The sequence below is a fragment of the Magallana gigas genome, chromosome 1 (genome assembly GCF_963853765.1).
Source record: "Magallana gigas chromosome 1, xbMagGiga1.1, whole genome shotgun sequence".
In the NCBI taxonomy this organism is placed as follows: Eukaryota; Metazoa; Mollusca; class Bivalvia; order Ostreida; family Ostreidae; genus Magallana; species Magallana gigas.
In genome coordinates, this window is record NC_088853.1 from 12,449,654 (window position 1) to 12,465,140 (window position 15,487).

General features: G+C 31.0%; 2 long non-coding RNA genes across 3 annotated transcripts; both read left to right on the plus strand.

The window, feature by feature from the left end:
* Nucleotides 1-1,221: 1,221 nt before the first annotated feature.
* LOC136274999 (uncharacterized) lies at nt 1,222-5,414 on the plus strand. Of its 2 annotated transcripts, none has more exons than XR_010713599.1 (3): nt 1,222-1,772; nt 2,175-2,274; nt 5,119-5,414. It is a non-coding gene; the product is annotated as an uncharacterized lncRNA (long non-coding RNA). The 2 variants fall into 2 exon arrangements; XR_010713597.1 differs by lacking the exon at nt 5,119-5,414 and adding an exon at nt 2,676-5,016 and having other exon boundaries at nt 1,228-1,772.
* A 6,945-nt stretch (nt 5,415-12,359) lies between these two features.
* On the plus strand, nt 12,360-15,146 carry LOC117685956 (uncharacterized). Its single transcript, XR_010713601.1, has 3 exons — nt 12,360-12,489; nt 13,952-14,111; nt 14,762-15,146. It is a non-coding gene; the product is annotated as an uncharacterized lncRNA (long non-coding RNA).
* Nucleotides 15,147-15,487: the final 341 nt, after the last annotated feature.

Consider the following 15,487-nt stretch of genomic DNA (forward strand, 5'->3'; position numbering starts at 1 on the left):
TTTTTTAATACCACGCCAACACATGTTTTATTCTACAGTTGATAATAACAAGTAAAACCCACTTGGAGTTTGAGTCTAATATAATAATTGTTTAATTATTTACATGCATTTCAGACTTTACTGCATGTATGACTGTATCATGATTCACTGGCGTCGGAAGCAAATTGAAAGTGGGGGGGGGGGGCTAGACTAATCCTCAGAAATAATCAGGAAAAACCCTAAAAAAAACCGTAATTCCCAAAATCATGAAAATCCTAATCCGTGTGGGGGGGGGGGGGGGGGGGGGTATACCTATACTATATACTTCCGAAAATAAATTTCCCTACCCAAATTTTTTTTACCAAAATCATGAAATTCCTAATCCGTGTCGGGGGGGGGGGGGGGGGTTATACCTATACTATATACTTCCGAAAATAAATTTCCCTACCCAAATTTTTTTTACCAAAATCATGAAATTCCTAATCCGTGTCGGGGGGGGGGGCTAGCATGCCTATTACTCCAACTTCTCAATCTTTTAAGGTAAATTTAGGAACAATTACAATTCCGGCGAGAAAAAGTGGGGGGGGGGGGCTATATGCCTATTGGTTAAGTCTAACTTTGCACTAAGCCCCCCCCCCCCCCCGGGTTCGACCCCTATGTGATTCGTGCATTTCTATACTTTGTATTTACTTTATGTACTGTAAACACAGATATTGATACATGTTTATGAAACATGCACATGTTTCTGTTATAAGATAAAATAAGCATTATTTATAATTTTACTGACGTTATACGTTATATTACAAAATCAGTTTAAAATCCAGCACTAGCCATGTGGTGCACGTGATTTTAATCCCATTTTATAAAATATGATTATACATTCGTAAACATTTGATGTAGAAAGTATACCAAATATTTAAAATTATATTTTGTTTATATATCAGTCCGACGTGTACGTCTTACTTCCCGGCTTGTTTAACGCGTTTGTATTTTAATTTCATAAGTATTCTTAACGTACTGTTCATCGCATGACCAATCAGTACACATGTGTAACTGTAAAATGATTGCCATCAATTCATCGTAGTTGTAAATTCACCGTACGGGTGAACGCTGTTAACCGGACCCCGTTAATTGATCGGCATCTAATTATATTTGTGATTTCTGTGTGTTCATGCAGAACCTGCTCTGTGATGAACATAATATTTTCACACCTCTCTGTTTTGAATAAGAATATGACCGTGCTTAGAATCGCGGTGAAAATTGGACAAGTCAAGACTAACTTGTCAGTAAACTATATATGGCTCTATCATATCTAGTTTGGCAAAATCATCAGTACATGTAAATAAAATATAGTTAAAGACAAAATCTGATACATATGTCTCATTAAAACTTGTTTAATTTCATTAGACATTTGTAAACAAACGGTCGGCCATTTTTTTTTTTGGTTAATCACGTGTTACAAATACAATTGTAACAAACACACGCCAATACTTTGTCGTATTTAACCAGGAAATACTGACCCCGACAGTTCTTATTTAAAATAAATATACATGTAAAAAGTATACTATTCGGTAAAAAATGATAATTTTGATTAAACATTATTCATTTTAAACTATCCCAAGATGCACTTTTCAAAGATTTAGCGGGTTCTGATTGGTCAGTATTGGCGCACTTTATGAGTCCGAGCGAAGGTTAAAATGGACAAGAAGGTGCTGTTGTAAAATGGAGAATTGAGAAGCATTAATAGCCTCTACAACAAGGAGATAATGCAGGAACGAAGAACTCATGTCAAGGTAACTTAATTCACAATATAGATACTCCCAATAACATTTTCAAGACTCTAATTTATCTCTCATTTGTAAACGAGATCTCGTGCCATCAAATCAAGATGGCGTCATTTTTTCAAACTTTCTTGGTTCGGCGTTTTAATTTTTATTACCGTATTTCTTTTAAATATACGTTTTGACCAAGTTAACCATTAACCAACTTTATCATTATGCATGATAATCAAGATTATCCAGGGTATATACACATATATAATTATATAAACGTCCCTAATATATGAATGCTTGGTTGGTAAACAACACGAACAATGAATCTTTCGCACATTATACAATTTACAAACTCTAAATGTAACGAAAAAAATTTATTAATTAAATCCGGAAAATGAAATCTTTCACGTTTTTCTTTTTCAGCATTGACAGCATACAAAGTCAATGTTTCCGGTGATTAGTTGCATCCTCTGTTCGGTGATTCGGGTGAATGTTTTGACCAGCTGGACGATGTGAACGCAAGGTATTGCTTTGAAATTGATTATTTTCACCATTAACTTATACATGTGTTGGATGTTTATAATTTACTGTAGTAATTTTTTGGAAATCCAGGTCTAAGTTCTTGAAAAGGAGGTTGATGGGGGGGGGGGGGTGAAACACACGTACTGTTGATAAGTTTTTCCATTGTTCAACAAACAATAATTGAATCAAAATGAAAATAACATAGCTTCAAACATAAAATGAAACATTTTAGACCAGATACTACTGTAGTCATTATATGACATAGTTTAAACAGCAACTGGCAACTGCATAGTAGCTTCTGTATTCAGAATTTTATTCAGAATGCTTTTATTACATGTTAGGCTGAATGACTTATGTTTATTGTTTAAAAATCTAAATGAAACTTTATTATTCATGTTTAAGATAAATATAACAGACAAAGTACAGCCAAGTGAAAGGAACAAGTTCATCGCAAGAAGAAGAATTTTAATGCTACCACTGTCCAGAACTACTAAGTCTGCTGTAGCCATGATGTGATCATATGAGTGCTTCACCGGTCTGGACAATGCTCGAAAGTCCCCCCAAAAGGCCTAGTTCCATAAACTACGACTTGGGTTACATCAACAACAGCCAAGGACACTCCTTATTGATTCGAATGGACACATCTCTACAACCCGACTAAACCTCTGCAGAACAAGACTTTTTAACTGTAAAGTATTCTCATTTCAAAAAACCTATAAACTATAAAAGTACTTTTTTTATATGATCAAATACCAGTATATTACAATGTCTGTCTGTAAGCTAGAATCTTAGAAAATCACATGGTTTTGACTTATTAAATGATTGATTAGACCTTGCAGATATTAACTTTCATTTTCTTAAATAATTTGTTATATTTGCAAATATTGCATAAAATATTAGACTCTATGTAACATATATCCTCACACCTCGAAGTTGATAAGTGTTAACTACTTTATTTTCCATTTTCTTTGTTTAAACATTTATTGATAAATTAGTTTTTATTTGCAGTAATATTTGAAACATTAAGAAACCAATCTTAAATGTAAAAACACTGCATTAGAAGATGAATGCATGGGTCATAGAAATGATAAAATACACCAAACAATATTCAATTATGTCGTATATGAAAAAATATAAAGACAACATATACCCCATGTATTACAATTTTTATATAACAAAATTACTTGGATGGAAAGTTGTTTCCATGTGGGTTTTATTTTAATCTGTGTTATGTAACTAATATATAATTGGAATTAGCTTTTATATCGTAAGTAAAATGCTGGTATTGATGAGAAGTGTAAGGTGAATGATCTGTGTGATACTTTGTATTTTATACATTCATGCTACAAAAAGCAAGTACATGTACTTGTAATAATACTTGTCATATTAACAATGTATATTTTACTTCATGTCTTGGATTTAAAAATATTAATGTAGGTAAAGTAGTGAAATGTAGGAAGGTAAACCGTGTGTAAAGAAGAATATTCATCAGGAATGAAGTGTGTTGCAATCAGCATAATTAATTAAATGTGTACATCATATTTTTGCACATGATTTGACAGACTGCTCCATTGTTAGCTTTTTATTGGCCAACAAGCTTTTCATATCTTCCTCTGGGTCATCTATTTTAAAAATACTGACAGGCTTATGATATTAAAATCTGATCAGTTGGTACATCATGAGTGGAAATGAAAAGTTCACTTTGGACTTAATGGATTATCAAAAAAATGATATCAAATCCTGTTCTATTGTAAAACATTAGCTTATATTACTAACAAAGAAAAGGTTTATCCCAACTTGTAAGTGGGTCACTTTGACCTCATTTTGGAATTTATTGACATATTCAAATCAAATCTGGGTCATACCTCTATAGTCAACTACTATCTTGTAGTGTATTTTTTTTTTAAAGATGGATACTTTAGACTTTTCAAAAATATTTTATGGTGTACATATTCATTGTAGTTCAAAACAAATTGAGACAAGTGTATCATGTTCATGTAACAGTGAAGTTTTCTTTGTTTATTCATGTACGTGCAGTTATTCTGTAAATTGCATTCATATTTTTAAAAAAGTAAGATCTTTGTTGCATTTTTAAAGGGAGATTTGATAGGCATTTAATCGAGATGAAAAAAAAATACAAATGTAAAGATTTCTATGGGAGTTTTTTTTTCTTGTGCAATTATATCATTTTTTAAATAAAAGTCCCTAATAAGGGAATTGCCATATGGATGTTTCTTCATTATTGTATATTAGCTGTATTTTATTTATTATTGGAAACAATTTCAGATTTTTGAACAAAATAAATTTGGAACTGTTTGAAATTGTTTTGTTTTTACATAAAGTAGAAACCTTGCTCAGCTTTTGTGAAAGCAAAAATATAAAAAGTTTCAGTAAGTTTCAGTTGCGGAAACCCTTTGTAAACAATATGTTTCCCAATTGTATATGGAGGTTGAAACTATGCAGAAACTTCAAGTTTCAGTAAGTTTCCGTCGCGGAAACCATTTGTAAACAATATGTATCCCAAACGTATATGGAGATTGAAACTATGCAGAAACTTCAAGTTTCAGTAAGTTTCCGTTGCGGAAACCATTTGGATTCATGGACAGCCTAAGTTTCAGCACTGCGGAAACTTAATGAAACTTGAAGTTTCCGTGCTGAAACCTGTCGGAAACTTAAAGTAACCTTAAGTTTCCGCAGAGTTTCCAAAGGGTTTCCGCAGTGCTGAAACCAGATATTTCATCCAGTGTTCTGTATTCAGAATGTTATCCAGAATGCTTTTATTACATGTTAGGCTGAACGTTTATTGTTTAACAATCTAAATGAAACCTTATTATTCTTGTTTAAGATAAATAGAACAGCCATAAAGTACAGCCCAGTGATAGGAACAAGTTCATCGCAAGAAGAAGAATTTTAATGCTACCACTGCCCAGAACTACTAAGTCTGCTGTAACCATGATGTGATCATATGAGTGCTTCACCGGTCGGGACAATGCTCGAAAATCCCCCAAAAAGGCCTATTTCCATAAACTACGACTCAGGTTACATCAACAACAGCCAAGGACACTCCTTATTGATTCGAATGGACACATCTCTACGACCCAACTAAACCTCTGCAGAACAAGACTTTTTAACTGTAAAGTATTCTTATTCCAAAAAACCTACAAACTATAATGGTACTTTTTTTATATGATCAAATACCAGTATATAACAATGTCTGTCTGTAAGCTAGAATCTTAGAAAATCACATGGTTTTGACTTATTAAATGATTGATTAGATCTTGCATATATTAACTTTCATTTTCTTAAATAATCTGTTATATTTGCAAATATTGCATGAAATATTAGACTCCATGTGACATATATCCTCACACCTCCTGGCTCCAAGTTGATAAGTGTTAACTACTTTTTTTTTCCATTTTCTTTGTTTAAACATTTATTGATAACTTAATTTTTATTTGCAGCAATATATGAAAAATTAAGAAACCAATCTTAAATGTAAAAACACTGCATTAGGAGATGAATGCATGGGTCATAGAAATGATAAAATACACCAAACAATATTCAATTATGTCGTATATGAAAATATATAAAGACAACATATACCCCATGTATTACAATTTTTATCTAACAAAATTACTTTCATGGAAAGTTGTTTCCATGTGGGCTTTATTTTAATTTGTGTTATGTAACTAATATTGGAATTAGCTTTTATATCATAAGTAAAATGCTGGTATTGATGAGAATTGTAAGGTGAATGATCTGTGTGATACTTTGTACTTTATACATTCATGCTACAAAAAGCAAGTACATGTACATGTAGTAATACTTGACATATATAAACAATGTATATTTTACTTCATATCTTGGATTTAAAAATATTAATGTAGGTAAAGTAGTGAAATGTAGGAAAGTAAACCGTGTGTAAAGAAGATTATTCATCAGGAATGAAGTGTGTTGCAATCAGCATAATTAATTAAATGTGTACATCATATTTTTCCACATGATTTGACAGACTGCTCCATTGTTAGCTTTTTATCGGCCAAGCTTTTCATATCTCCCTCTGGGTCATCTCTTAAATACTGACAGGCTTATGATATCAAAATCTGATCAGTTGGTACATCATGGGTGGAAATGAGAAGTTCACTTTGGACTTGATGGATTATCAAATAAATGATATCAAATCCTGTTCTATTGTAAAACATTAGATTATATAACTAACAAAGAAAATGTTTATCCCAACTCGTTAGTGGGTCACTTTGACCTCATTTTGGAATTAATTGACATACATATTCAAATCAAATCTTGGTCATACCTCTATAGTCAATTACTATCTTGTAGTGTATGGTTTTTTTTTTTGTTTTTGTTTTTTTTTTCTAAAGATGGACTTTTTAGACTTTTAAAAAAGATTTTATGGTGTACATATTCATTGTAGTTCAAAACAAATTGAGACAAGTGTATCATGTTCATGTAACAGTGAAGTTTTCTTTGTTTATTCATGTACGTGCAGTTATTTTGTAAATTGCATTCATATTTTAAAAAAAGTAAGATCTTTGTTGCATTTTTAAAGGGAGATTTGATAGGCATTTAATTGATATAAAAAAAAATACAAATGTAAAGATTTCTATGGGAGTTTTTTTTCTTGTGCAATTTTATCATTTTTTAAATAAAAGTCCCTAATAAGGGAATTGCCATATGGATGTTTCTCCATTATTGTATCTTGGCTGTATTTTATTTATTATTGGAAACAATTTCAGATTTTTGAACAAAATAAATTTGGAACTGTTTGAAATTGTTTTGTTTTTACATAAAGTAGAAATCTTGCTCAGCTTTTGTGAAAGCAAAAATATAAAAAGTTTCAGTAAGTTTCAGTTGCGGAAACCCTTTGTAAACAATATGTTTCCCAATTGTATATGGAGGTTGAAACTATGCAGAAACTTCAAGTTTCAGTAAGTTTCCGTCGCGGAAACCATTTGTAAACAATATGTATCCCAAACGTATATGGAGATTGAAACTATGCAGAAACTTTAAGTTTCAGTAAGTTTCCGTTGCGGAAACCATTTGGATTCATGGACAGCCTAAGTTTCAGCACTGCGGACACCTAATGAAACTTGAAGTTTCCGTGCTGAAACCTGTCGAAAACTTAAAGTAACCTTAAGTTTCCGCAGAGTTTCCAAAGGGTTTCCGCAGCGCTGAAACCAGATATTTCATCCAGTGGCGACCTAGACCGATGGGGAGAATCAGCCAATTATCTAATTTTAGAGTTAAAACTGGAAAGTAAGATATTTTACTGCTGTGTATTAGGCATTTTCTTTAATAGGTGTACTTTTAACTAAATAATTTCGGATATGAAGATATGATGCTAAACTTCAACAATCTTCAATTTTTCCTGTGTAAGCAAATAGTTTAATTGCGTAAATGTAATTTTAATTCAGACTCAGATTTGACATACAACCAATTAGCTAGGAACTTACTGCACTGGTTTATTAGATTTGCTCTAAGATAGGCACTTGTTAATTAGCAATAATAACTTAACGATTCTTTCAAAAAGAAACGAGTAATAATTAAGTTGAATATTTAGTGACTAAAATTAAGAAAAATAAAAAAAAATTTAAGCAACTGTTTCTGCACAAGTGCCAATTTAATTATTAAATTTTGAAGTTGAAAAGTTATTAAGTATATCTATCTCCTTGAAATTAAACCAATCAATCATTTTGTTTCAGTAAACGATATTCTGGTCTTTATATTGCAATGGTTTTATGATGGCATTGATCGTATTTTTTAAATTCAATTTTTAATATTTTTTATCAAATAGTTTTTTTCACGTTTATAAGATAAAATATTTATCAATAGCATTGAAAAAAAAATCACAAAGAAAGTCATTACAAGAACAAGAGAAAATCGACAATAAAAATGAAAAAAATAAGGATGTTATTAATTTAAGTGAATAACGAGTATTTGCTAATATTTATTCGACCATAACTCATGGCTTGTCAGAAGACACGTTACGGAGCACTAATTGTTTTTTTTTATTGTATTTCATAATAAACTTTCAAAAATTTAAATTATTAAATTATTAAAAATATTTTCTTAAACAGAAAAACACATGAAGACGTAAAAAATTAGAAAATATAACTATCTAACAACCCGCCATACAATTAATAACAATGTAAGACACAATTCATGTTATATTATTCATGGTATATCAAACAGGAAAGACTGCGCCAGATGCTGAATGAAAACTTTAAAAACAAATGTGGATTGTGTTTATGATTATTATTGTAATTTTGAAACAGAAAACTGCAAAACGCCATATTTACAAAATGATTTATTACGTATCTTTTGTCAAGACCATGCTTCATGGACGGGACTTTTGGTTAGTTTCATTTCTATTTATTAAAAGACTTGCACATGAAAAAACAAATAATTTACTGTCTGTGACATGCATCTTGACAATTATGTATATCGATTATTATCAATAAATATTTGTTACTTATATTTTTACTTCGACTCGATTTATCTCAGTTAACTTGAAATGAAAGATTACACAGTTTCTAAGTCATCTGTTTCATTTTTTGATATTTTGATATAACAAAACACCTATTGTTACCAAACAAAGGTTTGTAGATTGCGTATTTTCTTTGCCTTTGTCTTGGTGTGGTTTTATCTTCTAGAATTTTAATTTAGATTAATGTTTGTTGAGATCAAATTTCATACATAAATTTATCAAGATGCAAACGTTAAAAAAAAACATCCTAGACTGAAGTTTATATATCAACTGCATTCATTTGATGATGTACGGAACATTGTATCTTATAAGTGACATACATAATAAGACATGCATTTGCCTTGACTTTTTTCATTCGTTTGACAGCGAATTTAAACCTTGATAAATTACCACTGCCTGCGTAGATACAGAAATACATTGTGATTCATATGCGACCTATATATGGTGAACGCATGTATTTTAAATAAATTCATTTATTTTCAAATTGTTTTCATGTGGCAAAAGTCGCCAGGGCAAATTGATCTTTACTGCTCTCGTTAAATGACATCTTTTTAATATGACACAGGTTAAAGATAATGAAATCTTTCTTTTGATTCCATAACCGACTTTTGAATTGTTAGAGGGATATTTTTCAACACATATATAAAACTATTTTAAGCTATTGTGTTTGTAATTTATTTCGTCAGCACAAAATAACCCCCCAAAAACAAAACAACAACAACCCCTATAAAAAAACTAACGATATAACTCAACTGCTTCAGTACCTATCTAATAAACGAGGTCACCAGAATCATTAATTGATTTTACAAAACAGTTTTATTAATATTGCTTCGCAATAAGATAATGAGACTTTTGTAATAATCAACAGAACTGAGTACTTTCCTCTTATATTTTATTTACATTCCCTTACGATAGTGCCAATAACTTTAAGGACGTTGGATCCTGCGATCAAAAGTCTCTAAGTTTTTTTCTAAAGTATTTTTTAAATATCTAGACGCATATCTAAACCAAAATTCAAAACAAAATGTTGGGGTCTATATGCTCCTTTCGGTGCTACGGTGTATTTAATATGACCTTTCTGCACTGAAAGTGCAAATTGCACATAAACGCCTTTCCCTCTATAATTTTTTTTATCGAAATGAACCATGGTATCAAATACAAATTTACATTATTTAGAATTAATAAAATTAAAATTCTCATAATGAAAAAGTTTGCAATTTCTTCATTTTATTGATATTTTGACCTTTTGCACTGAAAAAATACTATTTTTATTCATAAACGATTCAACATGCAATTAAGTAATTTAAAAGTCTCAAACTTGTCAAAAAAAACTTAAATATTCAGAAAATAAAACCAAACGTATGGGTCTATAAAGAAAATTTTGAGATATGGCATGAAATAAGCTAATTTTAGGGGTAAATTGGAGTTAATTTTTTTCTTTACTTTTATGAAATATCACTTAAACATGCCAATATATGTCGATAGAAATATTGAAATATTGTTGAAATATGTTTTTTGAAACAATACGAAGATATTCCAATGCATAAACTATCTGAAAATTTGGTCGGCACGGAAGATAAGAAAGCTAAAATTAGGGTTCTCTAAAACAACTGAGTTATGAAAAATGTTCATTTTCTTCTTAAAAACCTTCCGCCACAAAATATAGTCCCTTACTACACTTTTTAAAATGGCTACCCAAAATCAGAGGATCGAACCTCTTTAAACCACTTATCAGATTTTTATCATCCATCTTTGGAACGCGCCTCTATTCTCTGAAAGAGGTATACCCCTGTGACATCAGTGTGAAATGAAAGTGACAACAACGTCAAGACATCAACAATAGACGGGGTCACGTGACCCCGTCTAAAAATTGAACAAATTGAATAGGGCCATTCAATTACCAGATTACCCCAATTCAAGTTATGTACAGTCACAATATCTACAAAATCAATAATTAAAACGACCTACTCAGTATTTATCGACGAAATGCGTGACTAGTGCACTGCAAACTTTACTTTATAGATCGGGGTTTTCCTTCACGTTATTGCAAGAGCGCCGCGGGGAAAAAATAACGTCATACAACGGCAAATGACGTAAAGCTGCTACAACGTCACAATCTGTGTAAGGGGGGGGGGGGGTTAAAATAATTCGTTTTAAAATTAAGAATTTTTTTTTACTGTGAATTACACCGTTAGATTATTGAGACGATGGAAAGTGTAGTGAAATTAATAGGATACCTGTACATGTAATTATGGGCTTACAGCTTTGTTATGTAAATGTCAATAATAAGGTGTGTCGATGTACCTATTTCGTAAATGTCCGATATGTAATGTCAACCCGTGCACGTACGGGTTAAAGTCTTGTAGTGTTAAAACAAATAACGTTTACAAAATGTCTTCTCTATTCTCACATATTTCTATAAAAATGACTTAAACTTATGTTTAACATGAAGTCCTCCACTGAAATTTTCATTTTTATGTCACCTGGAATATGTGTTTGGACTCTAGGGCAGGGTTAAAATGGATGTATAGGTGTCAATACTGTACTTTGGTGTTAGAGTGAATGACCTTTCATTTATTAAGTTTTGATAATATTATCAATATTGCCAATTTATACCAATTAGGGTGATGATTATCCTTATACAATAATAAATAGTATATTTAATGAATGAATGCATCATGCGTAAGTGATGCATCATAAGACAGATTTTTTTAGTCTATAATTTAGTTATTAGATATATGATTCTAAGGTTTATAATTTTGATGTTTAATTTGGGCTGTTTCCAATTGAATTTATATCTTTGACAAACTTAGGCCAGCATTGTTTTATTTTTAGGTTTACGAACAACCAAATGATGAGGTTCCGAAGGAGGAGGAAAAAAAACCCTTTTAACTAACATTTTTTTAAATGTTTACACAATACAAAATTGTAAAGTTCTGTTGGGTTTTTTTTTCCACATCGTTTTTATTTTATTAATATAATAAATGGCAACTTCATGATAGTGGCGTGTAGCCTAATCATGTGTACCATGATATTTTAGAATGTGAAAAAGATGTTATCTGTAAAACATATCACTGGAATAATTCAATAGAATATTAGACATACACATTTGTTATTGCATGTAACATTGTTCATTTGTCAATTTATAGGGATCGAGTCATTTATCATTTTAAGAATATTTAGTTATAGTTGTATCCTATAGACATTTTAGAAAGGTAAAACTAGTTCTCCAATTTATTTGTGAAGGGGAACTTCGTTAATACCAATGAAACAAAATTGCATAAAAAGGTACAAATAAGGAATGGTATTTATAAATATTGTATACGCAGCACAGTTAAGGCTGGAATTTGGAGGCGGGTCTTATTTTGATCAACTTTGAACTCATGAATATTCATTAGATATGTAATTGAACGTAAATAACATCTATTATTGGTAGTTGATTAGTTTTTGGATTCAATTTCTTGTTGAGAGAGAGTTAAATCAAATATTAAACCCCTCATTGTGCAATAATGATCATTATTTACTTATTTTCAATGAAAACATTAATTGTCGTTTTGTTCCGATCCGCTCCCTTCCGACGCTTGTATCGATCCGTAACGCGTCGACTATTTTTTGCTGATAGCAAAATGGCAAGAATTGATGTAAACATGTGCGCCGAGATGTTGTGGATTGATACTATGCGTGTGGATGTCGAACTATGCAGGAGATATGGTAAGGATTGGACAAATCATTCCATAAACTAACGCAAACAGTATGATAAAGAATGTAAACGCAGTACTTATTGTATGCTGAAACAACAATGGGATGTACAGATCGAGATGTGTTTTCCTACTACCGCATGTTGTAAATAATAATGAAGTTTTATTACTTTTCATAGCACTAGCATGTCATTTTGTTACACAAATGATTATGTATATCAATACTTTAATTGCATATAACTTATTATTTAAAGAATATTTAAAGAGTATTTAAATCCAACTTGTTGAAAACGTCTTGGACAAATAAATGTCGATGGCGATTTATCAGCTTTTCCCCATCAGACATCAGATTTTACCTGAATGCACAACCTTCCAGTTCCACATTGATTATTTATCAGCGACGCCTTACATGTATCAATGTAGATAATAAGTAGTGCCACTGTTTTAGACTGTGTTGGTATATTTACATGGACTGGTATATAATCAATATTATGTTTTTTGCATGTGTACCAATTAATTAAAATAAATCATTTTTACTCTGGCAAATTGCCTTAAAGTATCACTTCTGACTGCTGATCCATGTGGCTTCAAATAAAAATGTCACACTGCTCACCTTGTTTACATAGACATTAAATAGTCTTAATTTTTATTTAGAATTAATTTCAATATAACAGTGTGTCATAATTATATTACCAGTATATGTAAAATTATGGTCTAGAATAAAAAAGATGATACAAAAATTCAAGATAGGTCAATTGTTGTGGGAATTATTATCTCTGAGTCTCTAATATTGTATTGTTTTGCTGACCTGTCTTAACTATCAACATGATCATGCAGGTTGTTTAACATGTTTAATTTATCAGAACATTTTTTTAAATGAAAGGTGCGGGGTACCCGTGTCATCTGAACTATCAACATGATCAGGTTTTTTTAACATGTTTAAATTATCAGAACATTTTTTAAATGAAATTATTTGTCAGGCGCATTGACTGTCCTTGCAGACAATTAAAACATTTTTCTAAGCAATACAGTTATCCTTGTTTGGTAGCAATACATTGTTAATAGCTACAACTAGATTGTTATCACCTTCATTCAACTCGCCTCATTCAATTACTGTACACCTTGCTTTCAATGACAGGGGTCAGTCAAAACATTTCGTTGAGACTTATCTGGAGTTAAGGCGGTTATGTCGATTCAAAGCTTTTATGTAGTGCACTGTATAATTTTGACTTTATTTGTTTTAATTGACCGGAATACATTATCTAGAAAGAAAAAGAGTGATAGCTTTGAGGTTTCAAAATACGAGGTGCTATTTTTTGTCTTTCACACCTTTATTAGCTGATCACCAGCCTCAAAGACTTCATATTGATCAACTATTACTTGTATCGCTGCATAAAATTTGAGTTCAAGTCTAAATAACTGGTAATTTGATGATTTCATTTACGCTGTAGCTTATACATGTATTTCATTTGTAGACTCCTATACTACTTGTTTTGTTGTGTAGAAGAGGTGAAAGATGTCGGGTACCCGTGTCATGGTGTTTGATTCCATATGCTGTATGCTCCAGTGACTCATTACAATCAACTGCTTCAGCCCCTAAGTTGAATTTATCCAATTGCATTTAACATGTTTTTGGTACGATTTAAAAAAAAATAGTGCCTTACATATATATTCTGTAGGTGGAGACTACCCTGCATGTATTTGTGTGTTTTCATTCTGCTGGAAATGTAATTAAACTTGCTCTAAGAGTATACACTATATCGCAAACATTGATTGCTTAGCATTATCCCTTGACGATAAAGATTGTTTTAATGGGGGGGGGGGGGGGGGTTCTTTCTGCTATTGTAAACATTTATATATCTACATTGTAAGTCATCTTGGAGTATTAAGTTCTCTTGATTTTCTTCAGTATATTGGGAACATTTGTTAATTGCCACAAGAAAATCTGTAATGTTAATAATTATATATATTTATATTTATTATATAAAGAAATCAAAATTTAGGAAAAAAGAACATAAAATACATCATAACATGTAAATGTCCAAGTGGCATTTCCAATTATTCTTCTATGTAACGGTGTGTCCATCTTGGCATCTTTTGTGTTCACTATTGTTTACAAGAACTTTGAATAAACATCAGAGGCTAATTCTTTGCTCATAGGGTTGTATTTTATCAAAAAAGATTTCCCAGGGTGAAAGTTCATTTTTCGTCATTTTACATTGTTTAGGTTATACTGTTGTAAAGTGCAAGTGCTAAAATATATAATGTTATGTTAAACTTTGTAGGCTTATGCGTGAGACTATCTGCATCAATTGGTGAATTGGCTGGTTCTACCTCCCTATGTTCCTGCCTGTTACCCAGCTTTTCTTATGTGGAGACAATCGGCATGATTTTGTATGAGGAAAACAATTATGTGCATTTATAACCTCCAAACAGAAATATCAACATGATTATATATGTTAATTATAAATATACATACCTAACCTTAGTACATGTATTTATATGTTGAATCTGAGCTAAGGATTTTGCAACTCTTGTTTTTTTTTTAATTATTAGCAATGATATTTAAAACTTAAACAGTCAAAATTAATCTTAATATGCAAATATTATTTATTTAAACCATGATTTATTTGTTAACAGTTTCCTGACTATGAGTTATTTTTTCAATATTCCCTTAAAAATGAATAATAAATGTTTGACAAATTTAGTATTTGTTGTTGTGATCAACACTCAAAATCTAGGAATTTACATTGTTCATGTATTGTTCTTTGAGTATTTGTTCATTAAGAAGGGGGTGGGGGTAAGAGTTTTGTGCTTGTCCTTTCTTAAAAATTAACAGCAATGATGAGGAATATTTTCAAAAAAAAAAAAAAACCCAGCAATTATGAGAAAGAATGTGTTTTAAAATATATTTCATTCACCAATTATTGATTTAGGTAAAACATAAAATGAAAAATTGCACGGCTTTGATTGTCGCTGAATACATGCACGGATCTTTTTTTATTTTTATT